Source organism: Triturus cristatus, chromosome 7 (genome assembly GCF_964204655.1).
Source record: "Triturus cristatus chromosome 7, aTriCri1.1, whole genome shotgun sequence".
NCBI classification, from domain to species: Eukaryota; Metazoa; Chordata; class Amphibia; order Caudata; family Salamandridae; genus Triturus; species Triturus cristatus.
In genome coordinates, this window is record NC_140590.1 from 1,214,159,445 (window position 1) to 1,214,180,132 (window position 20,688).

At 46.1% G+C, this 20,688-nt stretch overlaps 1 protein-coding gene across 1 annotated transcript in view; it reads left to right on the forward strand.

Moving 5' to 3' along the window:
* Positions 1 to 20,688, forward strand: part of LOC146811634 (transmembrane protease serine 9-like) — a 1,785,969-nt gene that overhangs the window by 716,091 nt on the left and 1,049,190 nt on the right. The window lies entirely within an intron of this gene.

Consider the following 20,688-nt stretch of genomic DNA (forward strand, 5'->3'; position numbering starts at 1 on the left):
CGACAAAGAGGTCGCCGGTGGGGGAAGGCTAAATAGCCTCCCCCTCACACCTGGGCCAGGAAGTGACACGCCGTGCGCGTCACTTCCGGCCCTGCCAACAACAGAGGGGGGCTCCGGTCTGCGTCCCCGCCCCCGCCCGAAGGGAGGGGGTGGTGAGGTTTGACCGGTGCCCTGGGGCCACTAAGGCGCCGACCGCCGATTGGCCCCCTGCGGGGGCCGCGGTCAGCGGCAAATCTGACGTGGCCCGTTCAGCCTTTCATCATCCCAGGGCCATTAACTCAAATACTCTCATTTGTAAATAGAAAGACCTGTTTTCACAGCCCCTAGAAAAGTTTTTTTTAAAAACTTCCTTTTCTGCCAATATGCATCTATCACTAATAATGTATCAGTAACTGTTCGACTCCTACCTCTCAGCTGGCACAGACACCGATGCCCCATATATGGGTTCGCACAACTACTTATCCGAGTCTCGGGTCTAGACGCATTTCCAAGTCCCTGGACAATTTAACACGGTATAGAACTGCTCGGCGAGTTACACGCTCGCCGCTGACAGCTGCTGCGATGCGTCCACAACCTGTTCAAACCCCAAAGGAACAACTAGGCCTAAAATTATTTAGTGGTTGGTTAACTGAAATCAATAAAATTTGGAAATAGTATTTCTTGTTCCCTATAGCGCCTAGAAGTACACGTTATATCAGGTTATTTGCCGCGTTCAGCAACATTCTGGACTTTCAATAAGGAGATCATGTAAAATAGTTTGGAGAGCATTTTCACTATTTGGTTATTCTTGGGTCGAGGGTTTGTTTTCAAAAGAAAGTAAAAACCGAGAAGGGCGATAACAGTTGCGTGACAACTGTGCCCCGGGCCTTTATGGAACACAGGCAATTGGATCACTCGGTTTGGTAGTGAAAGACAGACATACATAAGTGTGGTGAAGTGGGTTCCTCACACCTCCGGACCCGGTGCCACTGCCCCCGCTACATTATTGAGACCTACGCCGCTGGGCGTGACGTCAACCCCACGCCTCAACTTGCAAACATGAAAGCAAATAAGCGGAGGCATGAGATCAGAAACAGGTGAGAAAGTTCAGAGGGTTACTACGCCTGCTTCAGAGATGTGTGTGTACCTGCAAGGCACCTGCTGGACTCTCAACAGAGCTGACCCGATCTCTCATTTTTCTGGGCACTAAAATGTCTATCACTGAGCTGAGGGCGACAACACACCATGTTCATGACCTGGGGTTTCTATGCATGCGAAGAAGCCAACCAATTAGCTGCTGAAATCTCACCAATCCTAATTACGGCGCACAGTATCCCAGGTCTTCCCTATGAAGCAACGAGCTGCCTCTTTTGTAACATTGCAATTATACCTGTATTTGCTCTAATAATCGTTTAGAAATGATCAAGACAGATCACAAATAATTTTGTGCTGATTTCTTCACGGGCTTCACGGGTTTCCTGTTTGAGGTGTATGCTTCAAAAGGGAAAATATACCGCGCTATCACTACTTTTCGTAATATTTTTACTGACCTTTAAAAATACAGGCCATTAAAAATACGGCCAGACGGCAACATTATATACAAGCATTTGCAATGCAATAGGTCTCGCATTTATAAGAGTTTGAGCTATTGGCATTGTAAAATTACAATGCCTTTTATTTATGTTTTTGTTTTAAAACAAATAAAAGGCATTGTCATTTACAATGTCAGTAGCATAAACTCGCATAAAAGCAGTGTGTGGAGTGCAGCAGTGTGCGGCGTGCAGCAGTGTGCGGCGTGCAGCAGTGTGCGGCGTGCAGCAGTGTTTCGTGTAGCAGTGTGAGGCATGCAGCACTGTGACGTGCAGCAGCGTGCAGCAGTGTGCGGTGTGCAGCAGTGTGCTGCGTGCAGCAGTGTGCGGCGTGCAGCAGTGTTTCGTGTAGTAGTGTGAGGCATGCAGCACAGCGGCGTGCAGCAGTGTGCGGCGTGCAGCAGTGTGCTGCGTGCAGCAGTGTCGTGCAGCATGCAGCAGTGAGTAATGCAGCAGTGTGCAGCAGTGTGTGGCGTGCAGCAGTGTGCCGGTTGCATCAGTGTGTGCCGTGCAGCAGTGTGTGGCGTGCAGCAATGTTTCGTGTAGCAGTGTGTGGCGTGCAGCAGTGTGCGGCGTGCAGCAGTGTGCGGCGTGCAGCAGTGTGTGGCAGTGTGTGGCGTGCAGCAGTGTGAGGCGTGCAGCAGTGTGTGGCGTGCAGCGGCATGCAGCAGTGTGAGGCGTGCAGCAGTGTGAGGCGTGCAGCAGTGTGAGGCGTGCAGCAGTGTGTGGCGTGCAGCAGTGTGAGGCGTGCAGCAGAGACACGTGGAGGGTGAGGAGAGACACGTGGAAGGTGAGGAGAGACACGTGGAGGGTGAGGAGAGACACGTGTAGGGTGAGGAGAGACACGTGTGGAGGGTGAGGAGAGACACGTGTGGAGGGTGAGGAGAGACACGTGTGGAGGGTGAGGAGAGACACATGTGGAGCGTGAGGAGGAGACACATGTGGAGGGTGAGGAGGAGACACGTGAGGAGACACGTGTGGAGGGTGAGGAGAGACACGTGTGAAGGCAGGCACACCCACCCCCAGTGCGACTGCAGGCTGCGAGGGGTGCAGGGTACCGCTTCCATAGTAACCCCAGGGGCACCCCGCTGTCCCCACTCCCCCAAATTAGGTTAAGAAAACATTACAACGCTCAGAAAAAAAACCCCCACCCACGCCTACGCCGGGTAAGCGGTAGGGAGGGAAAAGGCAAGGTGGGCGACAAAGAGGTCGCCGGTGGGGGAAGGCTAAATAGCCTCCCCCTCACACCTGGGCCAGGAAGTGACACGCCGTGCGCGTCACTTCCGGCCCTGCCAACAACAGAGGGGGGCTCCGGTCTGCGTCCCCGCCCCCGCCCGAAGGGAGGGGGTGGTGAGGTTTGACCGGTGCCCTGGGGCCACTAAGGCGCCGACCGCCGATTGGCCCCCTGCGGGGGCCGCGGTCAGCGGCAAATCTGACGTGGCCCGTTCAGCCTTTCATCATCCCAGGGCCATTAACTCAAATACTCTCATTTGTAAATAGAAAGACCTGTTTTCACAGCCCCTAGAAAAGTTTTTTTTAAAAACTTCCTTTTCTGCCAATATGCATCTATCACTAATAATGTATCAGTAACTGTTCGACTCCTACCTCTCAGCTGGCACAGACACCGATGCCCCATATATGGGTTCGCACAACTACTTATCCGAGTCTCGGGTCTAGACGCATTTCCAAGTCCCTGGACAATTTAACACGGTATAGAACTGCTCGGCGAGTTACACGCTCGCCGCTGACAGCTGCTGCGATGCGTCCACAACCTGTTCAAACCCCAAAGGAACAACTAGGCCTAAAATTATTTAGTGGTTGGTTAACTGAAATCAATAAAATTTGGAAATAGTATTTCTTGTTCCCTATAGCGCCTAGAAGTACACGTTATATCAGGTTATTTGCCGCGTTCAGCAACATTCTGGACTTTCAATAAGGAGATCATGTAAAATAGTTTGGAGAGCATTTTCACTATTTGGTTATTCTTGGGTCGAGGGTTTGTTTTCAAAAGAAAGTAAAAACCGAGAAGGGCGATAACAGTTGCGTGACAACTGTGCCCCGGGCCTTTATGGAACACAGGCAATTGGATCACTCGGTTTGGTAGTGAAAGACAGACATACATAAGTGTGGTGAAGTGGGTTCCTCACACCTCCGGACCCGGTGCCACTGCCCCCGCTACATTATTGAGACCTACGCCGCTGGGCGTGACGTCAACCCCACGCCTCAACTTGCAAACATGAAAGCAAATAAGCGGAGGCATGAGATCAGAAACAGGTGAGAAAGTTCAGAGGGTTACTACGCCTGCTTCAGAGATGTGTGTGTACCTGCAAGGCACCTGCTGGACTCTCAACAGAGCTGACCCGATCTCTCATTTTTCTGGGCACTAAAATGTCTATCACTGAGCTGAGGGCGACAACACACCATGTTCATGACCTGGGGTTTCTATGCATGCGAAGAAGCCAACCAATTAGCTGCTGAAATCTCACCAATCCTAATTACGGCGCACAGTATCCCAGGTCTTCCCTATGAAGCAACGAGCTGCCTCTTTTGTAACATTGCAATTATACCTGTATTTGCTCTAATAATCGTTTAGAAATGATCAAGACAGATCACAAATAATTTTGTGCTGATTTCTTCACGGGCTTCACGGGTTTCCTGTTTGAGGTGTATGCTTCAAAAGGGAAAATATACCGCGCTATCACTACTTTTCGTAATATTTTTACTGACCTTTAAAAATACAGGCCATTAAAAATACGGCCAGACGGCAACATTATATACAAGCATTTGCAATGCAATAGGTCTCGCATTTATAAGAGTTTGAGCTATTGGCATTGTAAAATTACAATGCCTTTTATTTATGTTTTTGTTTTAAAACAAATAAAAGGCATTGTCATTTACAATGTCAGTAGCATAAACTCGCATAAAAGCAGTGTGTGGAGTGCAGCAGTGTGCGGCGTGCAGCAGTGTGCGGCGTGCAGCAGTGTGCGGCGTGCAGCAGTGTTTCGTGTAGCAGTGTGAGGCATGCAGCACTGTGACGTGCAGCAGCGTGCAGCAGTGTGCGGTGTGCAGCAGTGTGCTGCGTGCAGCAGTGTGCGGCGTGCAGCAGTGTTTCGTGTAGTAGTGTGAGGCATGCAGCACAGCGGCGTGCAGCAGTGTGCGGCGTGCAGCAGTGTGCTGCGTGCAGCAGTGTCGTGCAGCATGCAGCAGTGAGTAATGCAGCAGTGTGCAGCAGTGTGTGGCGTGCAGCAGTGTGCCGGTTGCATCAGTGTGTGCCGTGCAGCAGTGTGTGGCGTGAAGCAATGTTTCGTGTAGCAGTGTGTGGCGTGCAGCAGTGTGCGGCGTGCAGCAGTGTGCGGCGTGCAGCAGTGTGTGGCAGTGTGTGGCGTGCAGCAGTGTGAGGCGTGCAGCAGTGTGTGGCGTGCAGCGGCATGCAGCAGTGTGAGGCGTGCAGCAGTGTGAGGCGTGCAGCAGTGTGAGGCGTGCAGCAGTGTGTGGCGTGCAGCAGTGTGAGGCGTGCAGCAGAGACACGTGGAGGGTGAGGAGAGACACGTGGAAGGTGAGGAGAGACACGTGGAGGGTGAGGAGAGACACGTGTGGAGGGTGAGGAGAGACACGTGTGGAGGGTGAGGAGAGACACGTGTGGAGGGTGAGGAGAGACACATGTGGAGCGTGAGGAGGAGACACATGTGGAGGGTGAGGAGGAGACACGTGAGGAGACACGTGTGGAGGGTGAGGAGAGACACGTGTGAAGGGTGAGGAGAGACACGTGTGGAGGGTGAGGAGAGACGTGGAGGGTGAGGAGAGACACGTGTGGAGGGTGAGGAGAGACACGTGTGGAGGGTGAGGAGAGACGTGTGGAGGGTGAGGAGAGACACGTGTGGAGGGTGAGGAGAGACACGTGGAGGGTGAGGAGAGACATGGAGGGTGAGGAGAGACGTGGAGGGTGAGGAGAGACACGTGGAGGGTGAGGAAAGACACGTGGAGGGTGAGGAGAGACACGTGGAGGGTGAGGAGAGACACGTGGAGGGTGAGGAGAGACACGGAGGGTGAGGAGAGACACGTGTGGAGGGTGAGGTGGAGGGTGAGGAGAGAGACGTGTGGAGGGTGAGGAGAGACGTGTGGAGGGTGAGGAGAGACGTGTGGAGGGTGAGGAGAGACGTGTGGAGGGTGAGGAGAGACGTGTGGAGGGTGAGGAGAGACGTGTGGAGGGTGAGGAGAGACACATGTGGAGGGTGAGCAGAGACACGTGTGGAGGGTGAGGAGAGACACGTGTGGAGGGTGAGGAGAGATGTGTGGAGGGTGAGGAGAGACGTGTGCAGGGTGAGGAGAGACACGTGTGGAGGGTGAGGAGAGACGTGTGGAGGGTGAGGAGAGACGTGTGGAGGTTGAGGAGAGACACGTGGAGGGTGGGGAGAGACACGTGTGGAGGGTGAGGAGAGACACGTGGAGGGTGAGGAGAGACGTGGAGGGTGAGGAGAGACACGTGGAGGGTGAGGAGGGTGAGGTGGAGGATGAGGAGAGACACGTGGAGGGTGAGGTGGAGGGTGAGGAGAAACAGAGTTGGAGGGTGAGGAGAGACGGAGGTGGAGGGTGAGGAGAGACGGAGGTGGAGGGTGAGGTGAGACGGAGGTGGAGGGTGAGGAGAGACGGAGGTGGAGGGTGAGGAGAGACCGAGGTGGAGGGTGAGGAGAGACTGAGGTGGAGAGTGAGGAGAGACTGAGGTGGAGGGTGAGGAGAGACCGAGGTGGAGGGTAAGGAGAGACCGAGGTGGAGGGTAAGGAGAGACCGAAGTGGAGACCGAGGTGGAGGGTAAGGAGAGACCGAGGTGGAGGGTAAGGAGAGACCGAGTTGGAAGGGAATCAGAAGTGGAGGAGAGAGAGAGGTGGAGGGTGAGGAGAGACAGTGGTGGAGTGGGGGGGGAGGGGAGGATATCACTTTTACTTCATCTCCTAGTGTAAGGTAACGCCCCCACCCCACAGGCCCTGCCGGGGCCGAGAGCAGATCACTGTTCGCATCAGCCGTCACCCGAGACCGCTCCGTACTTGTTGGTAAATAGAGGTTCACTATCTGTTGATAATGGGATTCACTTGGGGGGCTGACTTACCTCCTCCACCCCCAGGGCCAACACTGAGAAGGCATCAGAGACCTGGTGCTGCCTATGCTGCAGTACTGCGAGAGGGAGGGATGGGGGGCGGCCAGAGGAAGAGGAGTGGGGTTAGAGAAGGGACAGGTGGGGAGAGACAGAGGAGAGAAGGGACAGAGACAGAAAAGGAGCAAAAAAAGAATTAGAGAGAGTAAAGAGGAGAGTTGGGGAAAATGAAAACATTACGAGAGAACATGTAGCAAAGAGGTGGAGAGAGAAGATGGGAGAGAGTAAGGACGCAGCCAAGAGATAGGGCAGAGACAAAAAGAATCGAAACAATACAAAAGTATTGTTGGAGTGCTTATTTTTTGTGCAAAGACTGTTTTTTGCTTACCTTGCCCTTGAAATGTTTTTGGTGCTTGTGGTACTGTGACGGCAGCTCTGGGCTTAAGTTATTTAAGTGTTTGAAGAGTTGCAGAGGGGTTTTTAGTCGCTTCTCTGATCGTTTCATAGTCATTCTTAGGAATAAGTTATCCCATATACTTTTAGTGTATTTTATACGGTTACAGCTTTTATGCAAGAGTAATGTATCCTTGCAAAAGTCACCTTTTGTCATTCACTCTGGGTATGGAGGCCTCTCAATCGGTGGATCTAAATTAGTAAAATTGCTGCCACAGTTTTCAGATTGCTGCAGCTTAATAGGTTTGCATGTGACAGCAGGTAATATCTTTTCATATATGTGGACCCCCCTCACCCCGATGATATTAACAACCTACCTCTTCAAGCTTTAAGAAGGTGTTGCTAGGTAGCTGATGCTAGTTTTTTAGTTGTGGAATTTGTTTTAATGAAAAAATGAAATTAAGGTGCCATTTATGTAAAGTTTGTCAAAACCAAACAAGTAGTTACAGCTTGTTTAGTAGCTGTGTATTGAGCTTTGTAAATGATTGATGAATATTGATTATATCATAGGAGATACCTGTTAAAATCTTGCTTCAAATGTGCATTTTCAGACTTGTGAAATGTTATCTTTCAGCACAGAATACTACAGAAGGATGGCGAGAGGAACTGTCTGGGTCAGAGAGTGGACTCTTAAGTGGCTTGCAAATGTAACATAACCCAGCCCCCATATTAAAGTAACCTCACCTGCTTTAGTCAGATGCACCCAAATCTGATGTAGGCAATGAACAGTTCCGTGGTCACTCTTCCTTAATATTCTCACCGAAAGCATTAGCCCATTACATAAAGTTATCTCCAATCCGTGAAGTAACCGCAGTGTAACATAGCGTTGTGCTTAACATCAGTGCCTGCAAAGTAGCTTAATCCTTATTTTATCCAAACATCAAAGCGGCAAAAGTGAAAGTAATGGAGCAGAGCATCAAAGGGCTGGGTGAGAAGGGAGGGGGGAATGCAAGGGTCAAAGCGGCTAAAGTGAAAGTAATCGAGCAGAGCATCAAAGGGCTGGGTGAGAAGGGAGGGAGGAATGCAAGGAGCAGCTGTGCACGTGCACGCCATCGTGCACTCAAGCCCTAGGCCAGCAAAACCATGTGGGTAGCACTTTTGAAAGCCCACTTACAAAATGTCTCAAAGAGACAGCTTTCGCTGTCTCAGCGAGACCTAAAAAATCAGCAATTTCTAATCTATTGTGAGCGTGACTGCCAACATGTATTTTAGGGTGGAATTGGTAAGGGAATCAACACGCCCTGTTACTTGTGTCCCTTCAGATTCTGCCGACATTAAGATCCAAGTTTTTCTCTTTGAAACCCATGTCCATTTTCAAAGTATTTCCTATTTTTATTTTATTAACCTTTATTTAGCAGACGGGAGTTTTGATGACTCTATTCTGGCTTGTTTTGGAGGATTGAGAAATTTTAGTATGTAATTGTTCACTTTGGACGTATTTTTGTACTTTGAGACCATTTTGACGTGCAATTTTGTATTAATATATTTAAATACATGCAGATGTCCACGCGCACAAACAAAAAACATACCAATGCCTGTTTTCTCAATACGTAATATAGTCTCACCCCTCTCCTGCCAGAGCACAATTCCCCCTCCCCCCCAAAAAAAAGGCATACACACACACACACACAGTTTCTTGGTTATTTATGTTGTGGTAAACCCACGGAATGAGGAATAACTATGCGAACCCGATTCTGCCAATTGAAATGACACACATAATTCCCTATTACATGCAGATCAACGCGGCCATTCACCACCTGCTGCAGGTGTTAAATGGGAGCGACTGGTGGTGCAGGACTGAAGGCCCGGGGAGGAGGGGGGGGTCACAAGGAGGGGAGTGGAGAGGGCATCCGTGAGCACTGAAGGTTAGTCTCACAGGGGAGCACCGTCGTGCTTTAGAGTGCATTGAATGTTAAGTGCAACTTTTTATTTGATTTAGACAAATTGTTTTACTCTGGATTTTAGAAGCGTAATACCAATACTACCTATCTTGTTCTTCAATGCAACAAAAAAAAAAAAATTACATGTTGTGGAACACTTCGAACAGTATGTACTGAAAGTATATTTTTCAAAAGCACTGGAGTGCACTTTGTATTCAATTCAATTTCAAGTCTTTATTTCGATTTTCATCATAAAAGACAACATGTGAAATATTAAACAGTTTATAAAAAGGGGGATACAAAGGGGAAGAGAAAGGACCTAAATCACATCATAAACTGCAGAAATGACATACATAGCAGCGACAATATAAATAAATTTACATTTTTGTTCAAAAGTGATAAAAGGTGTTAAAAGGTAACCAAATTATCAAATAGGGTGACAATATTAAATATTTCATAATAAAAAGTCATCAAAAGTGTTAAAAGATGACTAAGTGATCAGATGAGGCGTAATTTGTGTGCACGAATAATCCAAAACCAGTGGAGAAATTTTGCAACTGCTATGGTCACAGGTTGTGAGGTGTTAGTTTTAAGAGACCGCAGAGCCTTAACACCTGTCTGAAGACCCAATAATAACCAAATTGGTTTGAGCCAGACCCGCCTTGGAATTTTATACTCCGGGCAAATAAATAGGATATGCGCAATATTTTCCCGTTGAGCCACACAAAAGGGACAATCCGGGTTAAGGCCTACTCACCATTTGGCTGCAAAACTATTGATAGGAAGAGTACCCACCCTAAATTGGTGATAGCGCTTCCTATCCTCCACAACTGTAATGCAGTCCCAGTAGTTTTCAAACAAGGGGCTGTCCTTTTGGGCCAAAAAATCCGAAGTTAGAGACGGGCCGATACTTGAACCAAATCTTCTTTCTGAAACCACTCGCCAATATAATTCTTTTAAAGTTTTTCTGGGGGGAAAAGTGTGTAATGTGGGCTCCTCCCATAAGCTTACTAGGCCCATAGCAAGATAAAGTGACCTGACCTCCCTCATCCATGCAATCTTATGCGCCTTGTCAACCCCCCTAACGTCCATAAAAGCCCGGGCGTACTCTGAGAGTTCAGGGGTAACCCAAAGCCGCCTCCAGTAGGCCACTGGACGATATCGTGCGATGTCCTCTAAATACAAAACCCCCAAATCATAGTAGAGGGGTATAAGGGGGGTGGATGCGGGAGGGCCAGTAATAATATGCAAAAACTTGCTCTGGGCCCTAGTCAACTGGGTAAGGTTACTATGGCCCCACAGTTCAGCCCCATAAAGGATTGCCGAGCTTATCTTGGCATCATATATTTTGAGGGCTGGTATCATGGGTCTAGTATGAGACAGGTGAAGCTCTTTAGTTAGTGCACCAGTTAACTGTGCGTGCTTGGTTAGGACTTGATCTATATGCGGTTTCCATTCTAGCTTCGACGCAAGAGTTATACCCAAGTATGAAAAAACCTTGGTCTGCTCTAATTTAATTTCATTCATGAACACTGTCCCTCTAACGTGTTTGGACTTGTGCAAGACCATGAATTTCGTTTTAGTTACATTTACAATAAGCCCATGGTCTTTACAGAAGACTTCAAACACGTCAATAGCTTTTTGTAGGCCCTGTTGTGTTTTGGAAATTAATAGAGTGTCATCTGCAAACATCAACAGAGGGATCAACTTACCGTCCAACTTTGGAGCGTCGGTGGGAGTTTCCTTAAAATAGTTGATCACTCTGTTGATGTATAAAGAAAAAAAGGTCGGAGCTAAAACGCACCCTTGGCGAACACCCCTGGCAATTGGGAATTTGTCTGTGACACTGCCTGATTGATTCCATCTCACTTGGGCAAAATTATCCTCATGTAATTTCATTAAACAGGTTAAAATGTCTATTGGCATGCCTTGGTCTTTAAAAACTGACCACATTTTTGCTCTAGGAACTAAATCAAAAGCTGATTTAAGATCAACAAAGGCTGCAAATAACATACCATCACCCAATCGAACCACCCGCCAATAAATTAACAGAAACTTAAATACCTGATCTATGGTACTTGTGTGGCTGCGAAAGCCTGCCCGAAGAGGTGATAGAACTTTCTCCTCCTCGATCCAACCTTGGATCCTTATTAAGACAAGCCTAGCTACCACCTTCTGAATGCAATCAATTAGGCTTATGGGCCTATAGTTACCTGGGTCAGAGTGCTCACCCTTCTTAAAGACCGGGATGATCTGGGCACCCTTCCAGGTATAAGGTATGGGTAAACCTTTAGATATGCAGTTATCTAGGCACAAAATGTAAGGTGCCCATAGTTCTGAGGAAATATGGATTTTTGTGATCAGTTATGTCCCCTATCCTAGACCCCAACGGCTCCATGTATATGTTACGAGTACATGTATGTTCCCTCCAGTTCCAGCTATGAAGACGCAAATACATGTGCGTCCAACGTCAACATGTCCTCTTTCAGATCCGCCATGAATGGGCCGGATATTCGATTCCTAAGTATGAAAGGCCACCGACTTTATATGGTTTATCTACTCCATTTTGCAGTTCAGGCGAGTAGGCCCTGAATGCTGCCATCAAGCTTTTCCTGCTTTCTACCTCTGACAGCTTCAGTCTAAGCTTGCATCTGTACCCATGAACTTTGTCCTACTCCCTGCGCGGCTAACGGTGCCTGACTCGGCCTGTCTGCCTGCCAAAAACTGTATTTCACCTTCAAGATTATCTGCTCCGCTCCTCATCCAATGCATTCCTGTCTAGTAGTTTAGGTAAACATCCTTCCAGTTACCGAGCAAGGGGCCCGATTTCTCTGTCTTCATGCAAGTAATTCATAGTCCCTGTTACTATGGAAGATTTCTGCCCCCTCGCATCTTATGTAGACACTTAGACGCTTGTACACGCACTCACAGTCAGTATAGAATAGATTTCGTCCGAGAAGCCTTTCCTTTTGGATAACACAGTTCTTTAAACATAGGATGTTAGATATGATTTGGGATTAGGTTGACTTGACCCCCAGACTTCTGTCTCCACATGTAGAGCTAAATGTCAAGTCCCCTTCACCCCCTAGTTGCACGTCAATCATACGTCATGCGGCTGCGTGCGCATCTCTGCCAAATATTTCTGCTAACATTGCAGGATTCTCTTATGGATCCACCCACTTGCAACATCATGTATGCTGACGTTTTCTAGTTACGCCTATTTTAGTTACGCACATATATTTTATCTGTTTTATCAGCTGTTACGCCTCCTGCATCTGTTTCATTGAATGCCTTTTCTATAAAAATGATTACCTGTCAATAATGTATTGCCCTTCCTTCCTGAACTTTCGTGGTGATGGAATAGAATGCCTACAATTCGAATTGTATTCCTTTGTATAGGAATAAAGCCCTATAAAACCTCTAATACCACGGATTCTGCCTCTCATTTTACTGAGTTATCTTTAATAATTTTCCGCATCAAAAATAGTACCGGTAATTAATTTATTTACCACATAATGGCGCCCGAATAGGGACACTTTCTCATCTCACGCGCCGGAGGTGCGTTGCAGGCCCGGTCTCCTGCCACAGCTGGACGGACAACAACGCGTACCCACAGGATTTCCTGTATCTCCCTCCTGCCAAGCGGGGGCGACTGAGGCTGCGATCAACACCCAGACGAGGCGGTGAGAAGTGCGAAGTATCCCGACCAGAGCCTAGCTGAGAGAGCAAGATCCGAGGTATACAGAGGCCCACCAGGTTCCGAAGTTCCATGTCGAGTCGAGTCCAGTTCAGTTCCAGTCCAGTTCAGTTCCAGTCCAGTTCAGTTCAGTTCCGAGGCCTTCCGTTCCGAGCTACCCGGTGAGTACCATTGTCGGGGAGGCGTTCTGACGTGCACATAGGTTGTGCCGGTCAAGACGGGTTTGGGTACACAAATCCGGTCTGCACTGTTTCAGCAGTGTATCTGTACTGTTTAGCAGTATATCTAGTATGTCTAGTATATAATTCAGAATCACCTAGTTAGTACCGAGTATTATGCTAAGTGACTAGTTCCCTAATGGCCATTCTTAAATGTTAAATGTTAAATGTTTTAAATACGTTTTGCATATTGTGGTATGAATGACTGTTCATTATTGTGTTTATTGTATTAAATGTGTTCAAGATTAAGTATCTGACCAGTTATCAACATGCCGCTCTTTTCGAAATTAAGACAGATCAGAACTAGAAAAGGGGTACTCAAAGAAGCTGTTCCCATTCCTCCTAGGGACACTCCAGGGTACTTCATGTATCATAAACATGGCCTAGACGCCGTATTATTTCTTGATTTATGGGTAGACTACACCAAGGAACTACCAGAAAGTCAGAGGTGGCCCGCAGCTGGGACCTGGGATGCGGATTGCATCATGAAAGTAGAAGAAGAATTATGGAAAAAGAAAGCTAGACAATCACAGAAAGATGCCATTGAATTATGGCGTAAAGAATCATATAGACGTACAGAAAAAGCGCTCAGACAGGAAGAGAAAAACAAGGAGAATTCAAATAAAGTCCAAGAAAATCTATTGATTAAAGAAGGTACCCGAGTAAAATCAGAACAAGTAGACAGACAAAGAAACGCCCTTATGAATGGAATGTATCCACTTCTGGCCGAAGGGTTACCTAAGGCTACCCCAGAAATACCCAAAGATTTGCCACTCCCATTGTTTCCGATAAAAGCACCTCCCAAAGGGCATCCCAGAACCGCAGAAGATGTTTTCCTTTCCTCTTATTTAGATGACGCAGCTCCCGAGTATGCTAATACCGCACCACATAGACCGCTTGCCGATGGTGCTCAACGCCAAGATCCTCCGTCTGTACCTCCACAACAACAAACTCTGACACACGTTCCGACAAGCACATCTGTTTCTACCGCTTTTCCCGCATCTACAGTTTCTGTTCTACATTCAACAAATCCTTTCACGTCCAGCACCCCAGACGGTGCTACAGGAGGTACGACAGACATTTTTTCCACGCCACCCAGAGGAAATAAACTTTCCCTCAGAGAATTAGCACATCAACGTACGCCCAAACTAGCAACTCCCGACATGCTTAAAGAACTTCTAGTGGATTGTAGATATGATCCTGTGCCCGGTAAACGGGACGAAATGCTGCTATCATCATTACGTATCCGACGAGCTACAATATATTTAGCGATGTTACCAGGAATGACGACACATTTAGAAAACATATATCACTTTGTCCAATCAGGGCGAGGTCCTGAAAGTATTAGCAGAGCCATGGAGTACCAGAAAGCGGAGGTGCAGGGGCAACTGTTACGTTTTCTCATAAACTGTGTGATCAGAAACCAAGACCGGCCTGGGGTAAATGCGGAAGAAATGCAAATACTTACCACTTGGGGTCGAAATATATCAGAGGGGAAACATGATAGATTGTTAAGTATAGTAGCTATGTGCCGAAAGATCCGCAAAGAAATTGAACGAATACACGAAGAAAGATTGGAGGTAGACGAGTCTGAACAAAACAGAAGGGAAGGGGAAGAATCAGGAATGCCAACAGGACATGTGGACACGATGGCTTATGTAGGTAGAGGAAGATTTTCTAATAATACTAGATGCTCAAATGATTCAATACGTCCGGTACGTCCAGAAAATAACAGAAATTACCAAACCCCTATAATCAATATAAGATCTCCCGAACACTTATTCCAAGCCGCTGATAACTTACTTCGAGAACGAAGGGGACATCATATACTTGATTCGTTGGACGAACAAGAATTAGCTAGATCAGCAGTCTTATGGGCTGACAGTCCCGGAAAATATAGTGATGATGCACTAGCACACACGTTTTTGAACCTTACCCCAGCCGAACAGCGTTTAGCTGGTATATACATGATTCAACATCTCCTTATATTATATAAAGGTCAACACTCCGATCCTGGTCCTCTACCCGATATATTGACTGAATTACTCGCGAATAAATGGAGAAGTTCAGGTACTGATTTAATTAGAGAAATACTAGAATACCGAAACCAGTATATTCTTTTTGTATGCCCAGAACATGTCTCACTGCCCATCAAGGAAAGAACGACGTATCATATGGATAGACAGAATCCCTTACGCGAAGTGCACCCAATAAAAGGTGATGACAACCAGTTTAAACGTGTGTTTGTATACACACCCATATCTAAAATTGAATTATTAGAAATGAAGAAAGTGGTACCTAGTCATGACAAAGACCCAGCGGGTTTCCACCGTGAAATTAAAGACATGTTGCTCATGGGAGAGTATACCTATCCCGACATTATGAAAATATTAAAGGTATTAATGCCTGCGGGCATTTACGAAAAACTCAAAGAAAAAGATTGGGAGGTGGGGGACCAAAAGATAGATTGGACAGCATTGGAAACCGAAGAAACAGCCCGAGGTCCAGGTTCAGGGCTTGGGAACAAGACTAAAATGCTACCAGGTTTACTAGTGCAGGTACTGCCACGTTTATTAACTACGAAAAAGGAAGACTGGGGTGCAATCTCAGCCTGTAAACAAAAGCAAGATGAAGACACTAGTGATTTCTATGCCCGATTCGAAAAATGTTTCGGTATAAATAGTGGTATAAAAACAAGTAGCGAATCATATCCACATCTGTTTGTGACAAAATTAGTTGAAAATTCCCTACCTCAAGTTAAGAATAGAGTATTAAAATTCGAGAGTACCTGGCAAGGTAACACTCCATCACAAATGTTACAAATGTTACAGTATCATCATAATAGAATTAGAGAGGAACAAGAACATGAACAAAGACGAATGAAAGACACGAAAATGAAAATGCTAGTTGCCCAGTCAGTTCCAGTTGACGGTCATAAAAAGGGTATGACACCGTCCAGTGATTCAGCAGGTCCTGTGAAAGGGACATGCAACTATTGTAAGCAGCCAGGTCATTATATACACGATTGTCCAGTCTTAAAACATAATATCGCCATAGGTATAACAAAGGAAAGACCACGGCCACCTAGACAGGATCAGAATTCACAACAGTCCATGCCAGCTCCACAACAGTCCATGCCAGCTCCACCATCGCAGCCTACTGCTGCCACACAAGCAACGACACGACAAATGTACCAGTATGCACAATATGACTATCCTGATTATCAACGATACGCATGAAACAGCCTAGAGAGGGAAGTTGGCTTACCCCTTATCGAGGTTCCAGTAGATCAAGAGGGACCTTATGTACATAGTGAAATATTAGGGAAAGACAGAAAGTTTTTACTTGATACAGGGGCAAGCAGAACAACAATACGACGTAGTGAAGTTCCAGGGGCACCCCTCTCAGGCTCACAGAATATTTCCCTTGGCTTTTCAGGAAAACCTATCATTAATGAAGTGTCACAACCTCTTCCACTTACGATTGGTCCCTTGACTCGAACCACAGATTTATTGCTTACTAAATCATGTCCAGAAAACTTGTTAGGTATAAAAACATTGAAAGCTCTAGGAGCTATAATATGTTGTTCTCCGGAAGGAGTAAGATTGTTTTTACGTGATTTCAAAGGGCACTATGTGTCTCGAGACATGGATCACCGACTGCAGAATTTACCGACATACTTATGGGCACAAGGCCCCACTGATGTTGGTTGCATGAACATTACACCATATCGAGTCACACTAAAGACAGGAGTGGTACTACCACGAATGCGACAATACAAGTTACCTCCAGATGCTGTAGAGGCTTTACTGCAAATCATTGACGAGCTTATTGCCCAAGGAGTGGTTGTGGAAACTGACTCCAATGTATGTAATTCCCCGATAATTCCGATTCTTAAACGAACTGATCCAAAAGCCCCGCAAGTATATCGATTAGTTATTGATCTGCGCGAATTAAATAAATGCATTGTACCACAATACCCCGTGGTCCCAGACATTTCTTCGTTACTGACAGCCATTGATTCCGAAGCAACGTTCTTTACTGTAATTGATCTCAAGAATGCCTTTTTCAGCGTCCCAATAGATCCGGAAAGCCAATACTTGTTCGGATTCAGTTTGAATGGACGAAGTTTTAAATTCACACGCGCACCTCAAGGATTCACAGAAAGCCCCAGCATCTATAGCCAAGCACTGAAATGAGAACTTGACAGTATCAATATGCCAGTTAACACTGCTTTGCTTCAATATGTCGATGATCTGCTGATCACCGCTCGAAGTGAACCTGAATGTGAAAAAGCATCACTGACGGTTTTACAATTTTTGGCCAACAAGGGGCACAAGGTGTCGCCTTCTAAGCTGCAATTTTGTGTCCAGCGAGTTGTTTATCTTGGGCACTCGCTGTCCAAGGAGGGAAGACAGCTTACACCTGATCGCATCCAGTTAATTGCTAACATGCCAATACCCAAGACACAAAAGGAGGTGCGGGCTTTTATAGGCCTCACTTCATACTGTAGGCAGTGGATCCCTCAATATGCATTTCTAGCAAAACCACTCATTCAGTTGACAACACAGGAGGCAGCCACATCGACTGTCCTCCCTTGGACTCAGGAACATACACAAGCTTTTGAAAGCTTAAAGAAAGCTTTATGTCAAGCACCTGTTTTAGCGACACCATGTTACAGTAAGTCTTTTACACTCTTTGTTACAGAACGCGAAGGTACTGCCTTGTCAGTACTCACTCAGGAACAAGCAGGATCACACAAGCCATGTGCTTATTTCTCTAGTACATTAGATCCAGTAGCTCAGGCTCTTCCTGCGTGCCTGAAATCGGTGGCAGCAACAGCTTTAGCTATCAGACAAAGCGATGCCATAGTGTTAGGACACCAATTGACAGTACAAGTACCACATGCAGTGGAGGTTCTTTTGAACCGCACACAAACACAACACTTGACTATAGCGAGACTTACCGGTTATGAATTGACATTGTTTCAGCCACACATAGAAATCAGACGTTGTAGTACATTAAATCCTGCCACACTGTTGCCAGTAAACGGAACAGACCCACTAGCACATGATTGTATTGAAGTTATTACTATCACGACGAAACCCAGACAAGACTTGACAGATATCCCTTTGTCAGATCCAGACTTGACATTGTATGTAGATGGGTCATGTATGAGAACAAGTACAGGAGAGTTAGTGGCCGCTTATGCAGTCACAACAGACACTGAAGTCATTGAAACAAATCGTATTAACACTTTGTCAGCTCAAGCAGCAGAGCTCATCGCTCTGACACAAGCCTGTATTCAAGCCAAAAATAAGAAAGTCAACATATACACAGATTCACGTTATGCATTCGGAGTTGTACATGACTTCGGCGTGCTGTGGCGAGAGAGAGGTTATTTAACTTCTCACGGTGCCCACATCCAGCACGGACCCCTCATTCAAACCCTATTAGATGCGATTCATCTACCTACTGCAATATCGATTATGAAATGCAAAGCCCATACAAAAGTTACCGATATCATTTCTCAGGGTAATGACCTAGCTGACAGAACAGCTAAACAGACTGCTCAGAATCAGACTCTCACAACTGACATGACAAAGACAATAGTTCAGACACTAACACATTGCATGACAGTTAAGGATCCCGCTCTTGACGTAATTGACATACAGACACATGCTACACCAGATGAAATAAAGAAATGGACTGAATTAGGAGGGATCCAAACGGATCAAGGATGGATGACGAAGGAAAAATCTATATGGTTTCTTCCCGACTCTATGGTTCAAGTCATCATTAACACAATACATAGTCCAGCGCACCTAGGAGAAAAAGCTATGCTAGACAGTATTCAACACATTTGGTTTAACAAACATTTACGAGCTGCAGCTAAACAAAAAGTTCGTACCTGTATGATCTGTTATCAGTTTAACCCAGGTAAAAGCATCCCCGTAGAACAGGGTGGATTTCAGCCTCCTGATCACCCTTTTGAAGTCCTCCAGATGGATTATATCCAGATGGAACGATGTCGAGGATTCAAATATGTTCTCGTAGTTGTCTGTGCTCTTTCTCGTTGGACAGAAGCCTACCCGGTTTCAGATTACACTGCCCCGACTACTGCCAAACAGTTAGTTCGAGAATTCTTCCCACGGTATGGTTTACCACGTGTTGTCTACTCAGATAACGGCCAGCCGTTCTCATCCGAACTAATGAAACACGTTTCACTTTTGTTAGGTTATAAATGGAAATTTCACTGTGTCCGACATCCCGAGGCAGCAGGTCTCGTGGAACGCCATAATCAAACTCTGAAAATTAGATTGTCAAAAATATGTAGAGAAAAAGGTGTTGATTGGATAGTAGCCTTACCAGTAGCACTCTTTTACATGAGAATGGTAGCACACTCTCGAACAGGGCTATCTCCGTATGAGGTGATCTTCGGTAGACCACCAAATATGTGGGGGACGCCTATACCTCGTAAGATAACTGATGTTGACTGTAATATGCTGACAGATTACCTGGCTTCCTTGATGTCTGCACTACAATCTTGTCGTTCACAGGTAGCTGCAGCCTTTCCCGATAACACCGAGGTAAAACCCCATGACGTGGTTCCTGGGGACCTGGTTTTGGTCAGGAATTTCGACCGGAAGACCCAACTGGATCCTAGGTGGAAGTCGCCTAAGTTGGTTCTACTGACTACAAGGACTGCCGTGAAGATTGAGGGTCGCAAAGGGTGGTTGCACTCGAGTCATATCAAGAAATTTTATGGACTACCATCCAGTGTGAATACTCAACCCTGTATTCCCTCACAGACAGACTCAAAGCTCCCCTTGGTTGAGAAATCAACACCAGAACTTTATAAACTAAAATTGAGGTGTAGTAAGTCAGACAATTTGATTGTTTAAGTCCTCTCCAAGGTGAATCGGTTGAATTTGTCTCTGACATGTATCCTCTAGACCGGAATAGAGAAAGAAATCAGCGAATGCAGCTTAAAAAGCATGCGTATTGTAAATCACTGCGTAGTCATTGCACAGTGACATTATTAATTTTGTTTTTCTTAAATCTTTTGATTATCACTGCAAGTATACTGTTGCATATATATTACCCTATTTCTAAACATGTTTACAATATTACTGCAGAACATTCTTTTAGCGAATTGCCTCCGCATGAGTTGTCCTATAGATTTGCGCTGCGCAACAACACATTCATTAGTATGTTACACCATTCCCATCAGACCAGCAATGCTACCAATTGTTGGATATGTGGCCGACTCCCTCCCTATCAGAACTATAAGGGAATTCTGCCTCTTTTTCCATATCCGTTCACACACAATGGCTCCTGTGGAGCATGGTTTAGTTTAATTAATTCCTTAGATTCAAACTCGGTAGTTTATCAAGACAATTGTGTATGGGGAAACCTGAACCTAGTTCTACTCAAAGTCTGCTACCCTAACAAGGAGGGACTTCCCAAGAGAACAGGAACTGATTTGGAAAATGAAGTATATGGATTAGGTAACTTTACGCTTAACCTCATGATTATGAATGTTGAATCTGAAGCTACACCAATCTTGCCTGCTATGTCAGTATTTCCAGTTAAAGGTGAATTATGTGTAAGAAAGAATGGTTCAATACATATGGGCCATAGTAAATGCACCACTGTAATAGAATTCAGTGATCAAGGCAAGTCTACATTTAGAGCTTCCCGCCATTCCTACTTTGTATGTGGTCAGACTGCATATTTACGTCTGCCTCTAGATTGGGATGGTACTTGTTACATAGCATTC